This window comes from Salvelinus fontinalis, chromosome 28, assembly GCF_029448725.1.
Source record: "Salvelinus fontinalis isolate EN_2023a chromosome 28, ASM2944872v1, whole genome shotgun sequence".
Classification (NCBI taxonomy): Eukaryota; Metazoa; Chordata; class Actinopteri; order Salmoniformes; family Salmonidae; genus Salvelinus; species Salvelinus fontinalis.
In genome coordinates, this window is record NC_074692.1 from 27018754 (window position 1) to 27033835 (window position 15082).

Genomic DNA, 15082 nt, shown 5'->3' on the forward strand with positions numbered 1-15082 from the left:
CCACACCAGATCAGAGCACTACCGCCGTCCCTCCCCACCAGATCAGAGCACTACCGCCGTCCCTCCACACCAGATCAGAGCACTACCGCCGTCCCTCCACACCAGATCAGAGCACTACCGCCGTCCCTCCACACCAGATCAGAGCACTACCGCCATCCCTCCACACCAGATCAGAGCACTACCGCCGTCCCTCCACACCACATCAGAGCACTACCGCCGTCCCTCCACACCACATCAGAGCACTACCGCCGTCCCTCCACACTAGATCAGAGCACTACCGCCATCCCTCCACACCAGATCAGAGCACTACCGCCGTCCCTCCACACCAGATCAGAGCACTACCGCCGTCCCTCCACACCACATCAGAGCACTACCGCCGTCCCTCCACACCAGATCAGAGCCCTACCGCCGTCCCTCCACACCACATCAGAGCACTACCGCCGTCCCTCCACACCACATCAGAGCACTACCGCCGTCCCTCCACACCAGATCAGAGCACTACCGCCGTCCCTCCACACCAGATCAGAGCACTACCGCCGTCCCTCCACACTAGATCAGAGCCCTACCGCCGTCCCTCCACACCAGATCAGAGCCCTACCGCCGTCCCTCCACACCACATCAGAGCACTACCGCCGTCCCTCCACACCAGATCAGAGCACTACCGCCGTCCCTCCACACCACATCAGAGCACTACCGCCGTCCCTCCACACCACATCAGAGCCCTACCGCCGTCCCTCCACACCAGATCAGAGCACTACCGCCGTCCCTCCACACTAGATCAGAGCACTACCGCCGTCCCTCCACACCACATCAGAGCACTACCGCCATCCCTCCACACCAGATCAGAGCCCCACCGCCGTCCCTCCACACCACAGAGCACTACCGCCGTCCCTCCACACCAGATCAGAGCACTACCGCCGTCCCTCCACACCAGATCAGAGCACTACCGCCGTCCCTCCACACCAGATCAGAGCACTACCGCCGTCCCTCCACACCAGATCAGAGCACTACCGCCGTCCCTCCACACTAGATCAGAGCCCCACCGCCGTCCCTCCACACCACATCAGAGCACTACCGCCATCCCTCCACACCAGATCAGAGCACTACCGCCGTCCCTCCACACCACATCAGAGCACTACCGCCGTCCCTCCACACTAGATCAGAGCACTACCGCCATCCCTCCACACCAGATCAGAGCACTACCGCCGTCCCTCCACATCAGAGCACTACCGCCGTCCCTCCACATCAGAGCCCTACCGCCGTCCCTCCACATCAGATCAGAGCCCTACCGCCGTCCCTCCACACCACATCAGAGCACTACCGCCGTCCCTCCACACCAGATCAGAGCACTACCGCCGTCCCTCCACACCAGATCAGAGCACTACCGCCGTCCCTCCACACCAGATCAGAGCACTACCGCCGTCCCTCCCCACCAGATCAGAGCACTACCGCCGTCCCTCCACACCAGATCAGAGCACTACTGCCGTCCCTCCACACCAGATCAGAGCACTACCGCCGTCCCTCCACACTAGATCAGAGCACTACCGCCGTCCCTCCACACCAGATCAGAGCACTACCGCCGTCCCTCCACACCAGATCAGAGCACTACCGCCGTCCCTCCACACCACATCAGAGCCCTACCGCCATCCCTCCACACCAGATCAGAGCACTACCGCCGTCCCTCCACACCAGATCAGAGCACTACCGCCGTCCCTCCACACCAGATCAGAGCACTACCGCCGTCCCTCCACACCAGATCAGAGCCCTACCGCCGTCCCTCCACACCACATCAGAGCACTACCGCCGTCCCTCCACACCACATTAGAGCCCTACCGCCGTCCCTCCACACCAGATCAGAGCCCTACCGCCGTCCCTCCACCCCCAGCACCACATAAGAGCCTCACCGGCCAAACTTATTCATTTCTGCCACGCCACATAAAAGCATCCATCAATTAAACGGCTGCTACTGGAGTCTGACCTCACCGATTACAGAGGGAAAGGAGACGGATGAACAACTAAGGGCATTGCTCTGTGTTTCTTCTGCCAACCGACCGGCAGACGGGATGAAGGATGATTGATTTCCTAGCTGGGCTGTATTGTGTATCTGACTGGGAGACATCAGTCAATTAAAAGGTAGTTTACTGCAGGGTCCAGGAATGCCCTTGCGCCTGTACGGTACAAGGTGACTCAAATGCAATCGGAAGAGACAAGTCAGTGAATTTCAAAAGACTTATCAGTGAGTAACTTACCTTGAATAAAACTAATACAATTTTGAGGACTCAATCCCAAGCCAACATAAAACCTGACCCGTAGGCCCTAATTTCCAAACCAATCCTATACCCTAATCCCTCGCAAACCTCAATTACTCTGCCACTCTAGATTTCTAGAGGAAATAAACTCATAGCCTGTTAAGACAAATTATATACTTCACTCAGAAATGTGAAAATACTAAAAAGAGCCTGTTGAACAAATCAACTTCCTAGTCTGTTGTGAGGAGAGGGAGGGGAAATGAAAGGAATCACTCAAACAGAAGCAATGCCCTTGCTCCATGACAGGACCCTCATTCTAATTCTACTTCTTAGCCTTCCACCCTGTTGGTTTTTTAAACAGTTTTAACTCAAGGAGATGTAATTGTTCTCCCAGTCAATTTGCCATAGTAGGGCTATGCTCTTAATAAAGAATGGGAATGATTCATTGGGGCACTCACTGCATTAAATTCTTCTCAGAATTGGTTTGTTGACATGGAATCCAATATCTGGCTCATGAAGGCATTCATGCGGAGCTGAAATGGGTTGTGGTGAAATAAAGGGTCTCAGAGAGAGAGAAAGAGAAGGGGAAACAGAGGGGAGTCCTCTCTAGAACGATTTCTGTCACTAATGTTTTTCTGTCACTGCAACATCAAGTGCAGATACTTACCGCTGAGGATTTCGCTGTTGCTCACCCAAAAGTCTGCAGCTTTGGTTGGCCTGTTGTAGAACTCATCTCTGTTTGCAGCCAAAATTAGTCTGAGGAGAAAAGAGAAAGAAATAGAGTTACGAGGGAGACCATGGTAGACCACTTAAGGTAATGTTCTATAACACAATAACCTAGTGGTGGTATCCATCTTGATATATTGATATTCTCCAGGTCTCATGTCCTTAATCGAAGAGACTGAGCCCTGGGACTGTGTGTCTGTGGCCCTAATGGCACCCATATTTCCTATATAGTGCACTACTTTTGACCAGGGCCCATATAAAAGTGGTGCATTATGAAGGGAATAGGATTCCATTTGGGAAGCAGAATGTGTGCTCTTTTGCCAGGCTGCATTCTGCACACATGAGTGAATAAGTGTGAGAGAGAAATGCCATGCCGTGCCGTGTAGCAGACCTAACTGAGCTCCTGACTGAGGTTGCAGGAGGTTGCATGTTTCCTGATTGTCTGGGTGTGCACTATTCCTCCCCTCAGGACACAGTAAAGTTCCGCACCCCAGTTCCCCATCAGCTGCAGCAGCAGAAGAAAGCTGCTGTGCTGTCACTATCCAACACCATGGATGCGTCCCAAATGGAACCTTATTCCCTACATAGTGCACTACTTTAGACCAGGGCACATAAGACTGTGCTCAGAAGTAGTGCACTACATAGGGAAAATAGTGTCATTTGGGATGCAGTCCATACCTCTCCATGTACCTCGATTACCTTACCGCAATAACATTACAACCCCTGCTGACATTCTCCACCCACCTTGGACTGCTGCAGTGTACATGGATCACTAAGAGATGGGATTTTCCAGGCCCCACACCACTGCAAACGTCACATCAAATCCATAATGCATCAGCGACAAAATGTCTCTACCTTCAGAAGTCTAAAAGGACCGTGTCAGCAAGAGGCAGAGGCTACGGCCAGCGGGCTGAGGCTAAGGCCAGCGGGAGATGCTGTATCAGATTGATCCAGTGCAGTGGATGGCTGTATACGGAATAAGGGCTCGAACACACCAATAGCCTTTGCCTGCCAAGAGTACTTGCGAACCAAGTGAAAACATGTAGAATTGCACAAAAATGTCAGTAGTCAACAGTGCACTGAACAATCGGTAGACAAACGGGAGATCCATATTCGGTGCGATGTGTGTGACCCTTAAAAGTATCCGGCCTTCTAACAGCATTCTAGAGCCAAATCACCTCCAGTGGCAGCTCTCTCAGACATCAAACTAACATTGACAACATAAAAGACTACGACAAGTCTTTGGCCACAGAATTCACTTCCCAATCAGACCAACGTTTGGACAATGACGTTAATGATTAGGCAATGCCAAGTCCTTGGCTACAGAAATGCCCCCTCACACTGACCAGTTCTCCATTCCAGAGACTGGACCAACAGTAGCTCATTAAGAGCATGAATTGGCGTATAGCCTTGAATTGATTCCCGATGCCAGTGACATCTGGTGTATTAATCCCCTGGCTATGCTGCAGTCTCCCTGTTTCCGTCGAGGTAGTGGAGCCTGCCAGCAAGCCTTCAACCAGAGCATCTCCAATAGAGAGAGAAAGATACCGAAGATTTGGGGGGGTGGGGGGGGGGACCTGTCAGACAGCACACATAGGAGAAAGGAACTCAGCGAATAGGAATATAAACATAAGCATTTCTACAATCCAAAACTTGAAATGAAATAACCTAGTGCAGTCTAGTGCTTTAAGTGAAACCTAGGCCTATGCTGAGCTAGCACCACTACAACTTACTGGCATTTTCAGTAGTTATCCAATTACAAATGAGACTTAATGTGCCACTCACCACACTAACAGACTTAATCACTGTTGTTACTAATGCTGCATTTGACATTCATTTCTGGTGACTTTTTACTACCACTGCACAACTGTCACTTATTTAGCAAGGCAACAGCGCATGACTTAGTGACTTCACATTACTGTTCAGCTACTGTCCCATGAATCACCCGCTAGCCTTGCACGCACGCACGCACACACGATTGTGGGGTTTTTCCCTCCCCTTTTGGCTGCCCTATATTAGTGTGCTGAGGCAGCAGAAGCTGACATAGATGTGGATTTAGGCGAGAGGTGGAATTGCACATTGGGACCTGTGGGCCCTTTGTGAGTGATTTGAGTTTGTACGCACTCTTGAACTAAAGGGTAACTACACACAACAACAAAAATCTAAATTACTTAGATTTTTCCCAGACCTCAAAAGTGGTCTCCTGATGTGGTTTAAGCATTGTTTTGAACAACAAAATTGGATGTTCTATTAAAAAGTGTGATTGAGAGCGAAAACATGAAACATTTGGACAAAAAAATGTCCATGCTGTGATATTGTTTTGGTATACAGTAGTGACACTAAACCTGGTATCAAAGTAAACATTCTGTAGTTTGTAGAAGTAGCCTATATTGAATGTCGCCGGGGCCGTTAAACTGTAGGCCATTTCTATCCACACTTACTTCTCGTGCTGGCTCTACGAGACATGTGGGCTCAATTTATGTATAGAAAATGTGTGGGCCTATAATATAACATATAGCTGTAACAGTATGTAACCTGAGATAGGTATTGCACAAACCTACAACCTAGAATATTCCATGTAGTCTACAATATATAATTGCATCCTCTGTTCAAAATTCTGCTGGTACACACTGATCCCAGATAATGATGTGCATTATTGACTGTATGTTTGTTTATTCCATGTGTAACTTTGTGTTGTTGTTTGTGTCACACTGCTTTGCTTTATCTTGGCCAGGTCGCAGTTGTAAATGAGAACTTGTTCTCAACTGGCCTACCTGGTTAAATAAAGGTGAAATAAAATAAAACAATTGGTGCATCGCCATTACTCGCTCATTATCATTTAGACAAAGAGAAGCCGCATGTTTGTTTTTTCACCCACGTCCCTTTTCGAAGCCAACTACCTGAGACGTATTGGTTGTCATGCGGGTGTCACAGGTCAAATGATGAGGATTAAATAGTTCCACTGAGAGGCATTTATTCGTGGTGCACAGTTACAGAAGACAGATTAGGCCACTGAACTATGATGACCTCCGCAATAATTGTATCTTGCCAGCGGCTACCAATCCCATTAACCTTGTTCAGAGGCAGGTGGATTTCTTAAAGAACAAATAAAGCAAATTGACCTAATTGTGTCAACCTCTGTACATCAAAGGGTCATGATGCAAAAGCTGGTTGCAGTGCAATTGTTCCCCAAGAGTCGACAACACTGGCCTAGAAACAAAGCAAACACTAATGATTTTACACAGGAGAGATAGAGCAGAGCATCCATGCTTTTTCGGAGACTGTGGGAATCACTAGGAGAGAAACAAGAAAATTAACAGGGCCCAGCTATGTGGCGAGTGCGCCATTTTAGAGAATTCTATAATTTGTCACTTATTCCTTACAAAATAAATACTATGTTTGAGACAAGGTCAATGGGAAGGCTAATATTTCGACAAGATACATTCCATTCATTCTGTATTGCAAAGGAAAGTACTAATAATTTGATGGTGAGGCAATACATGGGCATAATGGGAATTCACAACACAACATTGTTGGCAGGCAGGGATGTTGGCGGAATTGGGTGTATGGTGAAAAACCACTTACACAAGAGATTTACTTAACATTCTTGTAATTATTATGCCATTCCACGCACTGATAATGTAGGCCTACATATATTCAATTTAACCACAGTGAGGATGCTAGCTAGGCCTATAGGTTACACGTATCCCATGGGTCCAGAGTGAGTCATTGCCCACACACATCCACTGATCGCCTCAGGCTAGTGTAATCTCCCAGAGGCAAAGGCAGAGATAGATCCTGGCCAGGTAGAGAGAGAGCTCCACAGAGCCCAGGGGATTATTACAAGCAGGGCTTTAAATTGCATTGACTGCTCCTCTACCACTGGTGTCTGCCCACAAAGGACCTTCACTTAGAGAAACCAGCAGTGACTGTAGGAAAGGTTAGCGGATGGCACATGGTGTTTCACTGTGCTTTGTTCGGGAGGCTTTGAATTAGCCTGGAACCAAACTGAAATGTTACGTTTCATTGAAATCGGGAAGTGAAACAGAGCAATCCAGTTTGAATACTGCCTAGCTTTTCATACTTCCAGTGAGAGACAGCACCACAGATAATCTCAGGTTCGTAGCACTGCTTTGGGTGCTACACCTCAGCACTAGCCTAACGCATCTTTGAAGGACAAAGGGAATTTTTTATTCACAATTATACTGAACAAAAATGTAAAACGCAACAAGTTAGAGTTCATTTGAGGAAATCAGTCAATTGAAATAAATTAATTGTGCCCTAATGTTTGGAATACACATGACTGGGAATATAGATTTGCATCTGTTTGTTACAGATAACGAAACTTTTTTTTTTTTTTATAAATAAAAAATATATATGGGTCTCATCACTGGATTTCTGTGCATTTAAATTTCATTAATAAAATGTAATTGTGTTCATTGTCCACAGCTTATGCCTGCCCATACCGTAACCCCACCATGGGGAACTCTGTTGACATCAGCAAACGGTTCGCCCACACAATGCCATACATGTGATCTGCGGTTTTGAGGCCGATTGTACTGCCAAATTCTCTTGAACAACATTGGAGGTGACTCATGGTAGAGAAATGAACATTCAATTCTCTGGCAACAGCTGTGTTGGACATTCCTGCAGACAGCATGCCAATTGCACTGTCCCTCAAAACTTGAGAAATCTGTGGCATTGTGTTGTGTGACAAAACGGCACATTTTAGAGTGGTCTTTTATTGTCCCCAGCACAAGGTGCACCTGTGTAATAATTGTGCTGTTTTATCAGCTTCTTGATATGCCACACCTGTCAGGTGGATGGATTATCTTGGCAAAGGAGAAATGCTCACTAACAGGAATGTAAACACATTTGTGCACCAAATTTGAGAGAAATAAGCTTTTTGGGTGTAAGAAAATTTTCTGGGAACTTTTATTTTAGTTCATGAAACATGGGACCAACACTTTACATGTTAAGTTTATATTTTTGTTCAGTATGTATCAGGAGATGAGAAGAATGTCTCCTGCGTCAAACGCAATGATGCTTTGATTCCTTTAAGATTCAGATTTGCTCAACATCTGGAAGTGTGCATCTTTTTAAACCATCATCTGAATATAGGCCTCCAGTTGACATAAAATGAGAGTCGTCCAGTCTAGTCTATATGAAAAGTGTGGTAATAGTACACGGAGGGAGGAGAGGCCTTACCTGTAGGCATTTTTGGATGCAGGTCGAGGGTCAAACTTGAAGAAGATGATACACATGGGGGTGTTAGTGGTTGGGGACGCTCTCTCACACTGGGAACAGTAAGTTTCAAAGCTTGGACATGTTGACAAGGGCTAGGATAAATGATAGTCAAGTGAGTAAAGGAGGAGGGTGGTCTTGACCACCCTACACTATAGCATGGCCTAGGTTCAATTTACAAAGGAGACAAACCACCTAAATCCTACAGGACTGTACAGGTAGCCACAGCTGTACCAAGCCCCCTACCTTATCCAAGTGGTAGCCTAATCCTGATTGAAATAACTATTCAATACAGGACAGCAATACTGTTGACAAACCCGATAGAGAAGTGATTGGGTTAGGCCAAATGATTAGAAAAAAAATATTTGAACTATCAGCTGATTCTTAAAACTCAAATGACATTACAAAAGAGGTCAGCACCTGGTGACCACATAACTAAAGTGTGCAGGCTTTTGTTCCAAACCAGCACTAAAACAACACACCTGCTTCAACTAATAAAGGGTATTTTTATAAAGTGACATAGAGGAGCAGAGCAGACAGCTTGTTGGTGAGTTCTCCTTTCTAGTCCCCTTTAACAGCTACCAGCAAACAACATTCGTTACAATTATTAGAGATCTAACGTTAGCTAGCTAGCTATAGCAATGGTGAACAAAAATGTGAAATATGATAACCAGGACAACAAAATGCATATTATAGCCAGCTAGCTAGCTTTATAGTCAGAAACTTTGAACGAGCATAGATTGCAGTTACTTAGCAAACTATCACGTTAGCTAACGTTAACTAGATGCAGCAGTCTTGCGCTAGCTAGCTAACCTTAACTAGATGTCACACTAACAACAAGGACAAAACAGGCAAGTGACAACACTTTGCTACCGGTCTGATTTGTGACACATTACAAAATAAGTAAGAATATGTTATCATTCATCTGCCTGGCTACCTAGCTAACGTTACATTGAGAAAAGTACTCACTATTCCACTTGCTGCTGAAGATCTATTCATTCGGTTGGCTAACATTACAACAAAACAAAACAAACCCTTCGTCGTAGTGTGTGCATTTGATTTATCTTGCGGGTAGGCTAGACCGGCACTTTCAGGTCAATGTCATGACACGAATGTGAAATGCGCTCACCCCGTTGATGGTTCCAGAATATCCCAGGCGTAAATCGCCTGCACCCTAACAAAACATAGTAGGCGTAACCGTCTAGCAACATACACTATGATTGTCCGATACTAACCCTGAGTGAAGGTTATGGATATTTTTCAGATTTCTCATTTCACTATTAGCTACGTTTGACAGTTTATGTAAATGTAATAATTTAAGTTAGTTGATAGAGCATTTAAATTAGTTGATCTAAGTATGTTTTGGTAATGCAAGCGTGACTGGTTAGGAACGACAGTTTTGGTCAGTGTTTCCTGTGGAACCAAAATCAGTGCGAAACATAAGAGTTATAAAACCTCCCCTTCTTAAACCCTATCAGCATTTGAGAGCGTTGTCTGGAAGATGATGGCTAGTCTGTGCTGCTTTGGGTACAAGCGGTTTGAGAATACATTTTTTGGCGCATGGATGATTGACTAAGGCTACTGAGAAGATTCCATGTGTTTGGAGAACCTTTAGGCCACCAAGCAGTTAACTGAAACTTGTGATGGGAAGCCAAGGCTTTTTGAAGCGTTTGGCGCGTTCACCAAATTGTGTCGAAAAACGGCTAAATTAGTTGGAGCTTTTAACACAATGCACATTAGTGACATCTGCTGGTCAGCAATGAAAAGCAGAATTGATGTTTTGATATAGTATACTTTTTTTCCATAATATTCATCAAATCTCCTTGGTGCAGGGGTTAGAATTTCTACCCAGACTGTCAGAAACCGTCTTAGGATGACACATTTACAAGTCAGTTAATCACATTTCTGCCCTGCTAGAGCTACCCCGGTCAACTAAGTGCTATTATTGTGAAGTGGAAATGTCTAGGAGCAACAACGACTCCGATGCGAAGTGGTAGGCCACATAAGCTCACAGAGAGGTACCGCTAAGTGCTGAAGCACGTAGAAAACTCACCGAGTTCCAAACTGCCTCTGGAAGCAACGTCAGCACAAGAACTGTTCATCGGGAGCTTCACGAAATGGATTTCCATGGCCGAGCAGCTGCACACAAGCCTAAGATCACCATACGTAATTCCAAGCGTCAGCTGGGGTATTGTAAAACTCGCCGCCATTGGACTCCTGTTTTTCATGGTTTGGGCGAGGCCCCTTAATTCCAGTGAAGGGAAATCTTAATGCTACAGCATACAATGACATTCTAGATGATTTTGTGCTTCCAACTTTGTTGCAACAGTTTGGGAAAGGCCCTTTCCTGTTTCAGCATGTGCATAAAGCGAGGTCTATATAGAAATGGTTTGTCAAGATTGGTGTGGACGAACTTCAATGGCCTGCACAGAGCCCTGACCTCAACCCCATCGAACACCTTTGGGATGAATTGGAACACCAACTGCGTTCTACTGGGGCGGCAGGGTAGCCTAATGGTTAGAGCGTTGACTAGTAACCAAAATGTTGCAAGTTCAAATCCCTGAGCTGACAAGTTACAGGCAGTTAACCCACTGTTCCTATGCCGTCATTGAAAATAAGAATTTGTTCTTAACTGACTTGCCTAGTTAAGTAAAGGTAAAAAAAAAAACAGCGAGCCAGGCCTAATCGCTCAACATCCGTGCCTGACCTCACTAATGCTCTTGTGGCTGTATGGAAGCAAGTCCCTGCAGCAATGTTGCAACATCTAGTGGAAAGCCTTCCCAGAAGAGTGGAGGCTGTTATAGCAGCAAAGAGGGGACCAACTCCCTATTAATGCCCATGAGATGTTCAACAAGCAGGTGTCCACATACGTTTGGTCACGTAGTGTATTTGAGAGTGGACTTTTCTTGTCCCCAGCACGAGGTGCACATGTGTAATGACCGTGCTGTTTAATTAGCTTCTTGATATCAGGTGGCTGGATTTCCTTAGCAAAGGACAAATGCCACCCCCAACAGGGATGTAAAAAATATGTGCATGGAATTTGAGAAGCTTATTGAAAATGTATTTTATTTCAGCTCATGAAACATGGGACCAACATTTTACATGTTGCGTTTATATTTTTAAGGATAACATTACAAATTATATATTCGATCATGTGCAGTTCATTTGTTTCAAAGAAGATTGCACATTGTACGTCGTATACAAAGATTGACAGCTTTTAATCCAATCAAGTAAGAGATATTCTGTCTCTGCTTTAATTGAAAGTAGGTTCACCCAATCAAAATAAATATTTCGTCGAACACTCCGCGATAGGGGTGGGATTCAAGTGATGTTGGCTCTGACAGTTTTGTTGCACTAGCGCTGTTTGTGTAAGAGAGGAGTTTGAAACCGTCAGTTGGGGCCACGGATTTGGGTCAGTGACAGGCAATCATTTATTTTTTTACAACAATTTGCTGTCAAAATGTGTATTTGACGCTATTGACGAATTTGCGACCTCACGGTGCTTTTTGTTTTGTTTTTGGAGATGGCACAGACTTGGACTATAAATAGCCTAGTTAAAAATAACTTTATTTTATTTTATATTGAATGAATCATGGACTTTTTAAAGTAAGGAGTAATTTCAACACAGGTTACATTTGATTTGTCCTCTCTCTTAACCCTCCATATAATTTAGCAAATAAAACATTGGCTAAGCCAATCACGGACTACACTGCTATTCTCCGGCACTATACGAGAATAACAGTAGCGCTGTCGTTTGCAACAAAAACATTGAAAAGAGGATACATCATTATTCGTTTTGGTCATGAGGTGCAATTCATAAACTAAGAAGAATAGGCTAGGAGTGTGAGGTGATTTATTTAACCAGCGCAAGGAACCATCTGGTGATTGCATCGCCAAGTTTACACTCCTCCTGCGTGCGCGTACGTACTATCCCTAAACTCCAGTGGAAGGGAGGAGTAGAAGGTAAGAAATGTGCTATAATGTTCCTGGTTATATATAAAACGTCCAAATTTGATTCAAGAGTATCGTTTTCATTTTAGCAGCCGAACAAACATAATATATTATTCATACGTAGTCGTACACGATACAATGCTTTGCGATTGTCATGGAGATTGAAGGATGTGTGAGCCAGTGGGGGACTGCTGTGGGGATTTTACGCGGAGTTGTTCATTTATGGAACTCAATTGTAGACTGGTAAAATTAATATTTGAATTAAACGAAATTGCATTCGATAAAATAATCATTCCAGCCTATTATCAATTGTAGATTGCTTATCTCATGCCATGTAATGCGTAACGACATATATCAATTGCAATAGTCGCTACAGAGATTGTAGAATATGACTTTTTTTTTTGACCTCTTACATTATAGTTCTGTTTCATAATATGAAAATTCCAAACCCATGTCGTGTGTTTGCTGAATATATACAACAATGAATGTCGTGCACTGCCTCCTGATTCTGCAGATCTAAGAGCACACAAATAGTCATCGATTGTGTCATGGAAGTGCCTCTGTCTGCACAGGGCACCTACAATAGGCAACCTACCTGCAGCATCTTTGCAATACTTCAAAAATAATTATGATATTTAAATGTAAACCTCAGGCAATGCAGAATACAGTTAAATATTCTTTATAGTAACAAATGTGGTGAATACATTAGAATATTTTTTTTAGACAGTTGTTTTTTCCAAGATGTAAAATATTACTGTAAAGATGTTATTTTTGCTGTGGCGTGACCCGTCAATCATTTCCCTCTTTGTTTTTCCCTGTTGCTGAGTGAGTGACATGGTCATGTCTAGATGTTCTATAGCTTTTGTTTTGCCTTCCGGGTTCTCCCCTTGTAATATACCCAGTTTGGAAAAGGGGGCATTTGCGAGTTGCTGCTGGAATTATTTGGATGACGTGTACCTTCCGTCTTATGTAGTTTTCCTCTTGAAGCCTGAACACCCTTTGTGTTAGGCAGCAGGTTGGTTAGAGCGTTGGGCCAGTAACCGAAAGGTTGTTGGATCGAATCCCTGAGCTGACAAGGTAAAAATCTGTCCTTCTACTCCTGAACAAGGCAGTTAAGCCACTGGCCGTCATTGTAAAAACGAATTTGTTCTTAACTAAGCCTAGTTAAATAAAATACAAAAATGATCTTCCCACTTTGGTAGGCCCAATATAATGAAATGCGTACATATCGCCATAGGGGCATTTTGATGTGTTAAATGTAGTTGACGTGACGGCTGTGTGAGCAGGTTGACGCTTGTTTAGGTTAAAAAGAAGATTGAATGACTTTGTGACTGCCAGGTAGTGACCACTCTGCAGAGCTGAGCCATCCCAATAAATGCCAACCTGCGAAAATAGATTTGGTTGGATGGGATTGACATGTATGAATGAATATAAATAGCTGTTGCAGTCAGTCACAAGGTCATGCGCTGGAGAGCTGCTACCACAGCTTCTGCCCAGTTGGCAGTTTTTATTCTACGTTTAAATGTAGGAAATCCTCATTTAGATTGATATATGTGCAATAGTACTACTCCGAATGCATGGAAATAACTTATTTCCTGTTTGTATTTGTCTGTGTCGCAAGTTCTTCACATTGAAAGTACAATGTTGACTTGGATTGAAGTAGGTGGCGTTACTCATTTTCTGTGCTGGTACTGTTGTATATTTAGGTGCAGGAGCTTCACAATACTTTTGAGCTAATATTCTATAAGAGGTGCAGGAGCTGAAGCAGTAGAACATTTAAGGTGTGGGTACTCCAAATCAAGCAGCTAAAGTACAGGAATCATATGCAACCAACCATGGATGGATGTTATTGGTTCAAGTGTTTTCCCTTTTGAGTGCCACCTATTTATTTTATAGATAAGCATGTGCTACACTAATCACTTATCTGAAAGGCCACTGTGGCCCTCGGGCCCCATCAGCTAATTGATGACTGTGTTTGTTTGCCATATTTCTAGAATTGAGTAACAATATTATGGAGTGATTTCAGTGCCAACAGAAATTGTATTTTAATTCCATAATTTTGAATTTGTAAATGAGGTAAAAACCTGTTTTCACTTTGTGTAGATTGATGAGGAACAAAAAATAATTTAATCAATTTTAGAATAAGTCTGTAAAGGAACAAAATTTGGAAAAGGTCAAGGGGTCTGAATGAAAGTTTGGACACCTACTCATTCCCGGGTTTTTCTTAATTTTTACTATTTTCTACATTGTAGAATAATAGTGAAGATATCAAAACTATGAAATAACGCATATGGAATCATGTAGTAACCAAAATCAAAATCTATCTTATTTGAGATTCTTCAAAGTAGCCAACCTCTGCCTTGATGACAGCTTTGCACACTCTTGGCATTCTCTCAACCAGCTTCATGAGGCAGCCACCTGGAATGCATTTCAATTAACAGGTGTGCCTTGTTAATTTGTGGAATTTCTTTCGTTAATGATTTTGAGCCAATCAGTTGTGTTGTCACAAGGTATGGGTGGTATACAGAAGATAGTCTTAGCCTTCAGGAATAGCTTATACCCAACATGGTACAAACGCTAGAGCCAAATTCATAGGAAGAAAATAAATTCAACCACCCACATTGGCTTCAAAAAACGCCAGAAGCTTTGTTTTACCACAGAGAGCATCTGTTCTCCTCAACCTTTACCTTTCCTGGCTGGCAAAGTACCAGGATGTTGTCTCTGGTTTTGGAACTGAATTTGATAAGTCAATCTGAATGCATCTGAGAAGTTTAATATATTGAAATTTGATAAGCTTGAAATTATAGTTTGTAAACTTGATAGACAGACAAATGTAATATCTACCATATTGAAACTGAATATAAATATTGCATTTGAATATTCAATTACATTTAAATTGCATTTTAAAACTG

At 43.8% G+C, this 15082-nt stretch overlaps 1 protein-coding gene and 1 pseudogene across 13 annotated transcripts in view; one reads left to right on the plus strand and one right to left on the minus strand.

Annotated features, from left to right (window-relative positions):
• Positions 1-9614, minus strand: part of LOC129826525 (transport and Golgi organization 2 homolog) — a 30672-nt pseudogene extending 21058 nt beyond the window's left edge.
• Positions 9615-11558: 1944 nt separating this feature from the next.
• The window catches only part of LOC129826526 (splicing regulator ARVCF-like), a 378140-nt gene continuing 374616 nt past the window's right edge, over positions 11559-15082 (plus strand). For 7 of the 13 annotated variants that reach the window (XM_055887353.1, XM_055887361.1, XM_055887362.1 and 4 more), the window contains exon 1: positions 11560-12182. The gene's annotated coding sequence lies outside the window, so the exon portion shown is untranslated. Of the gene's footprint in view, positions 12183-15082 lie in introns of all 13 variants that reach the window. The other 6 variants (XM_055887365.1, XM_055887359.1, XM_055887363.1 and 3 more) reach the window with 2 other exon arrangements.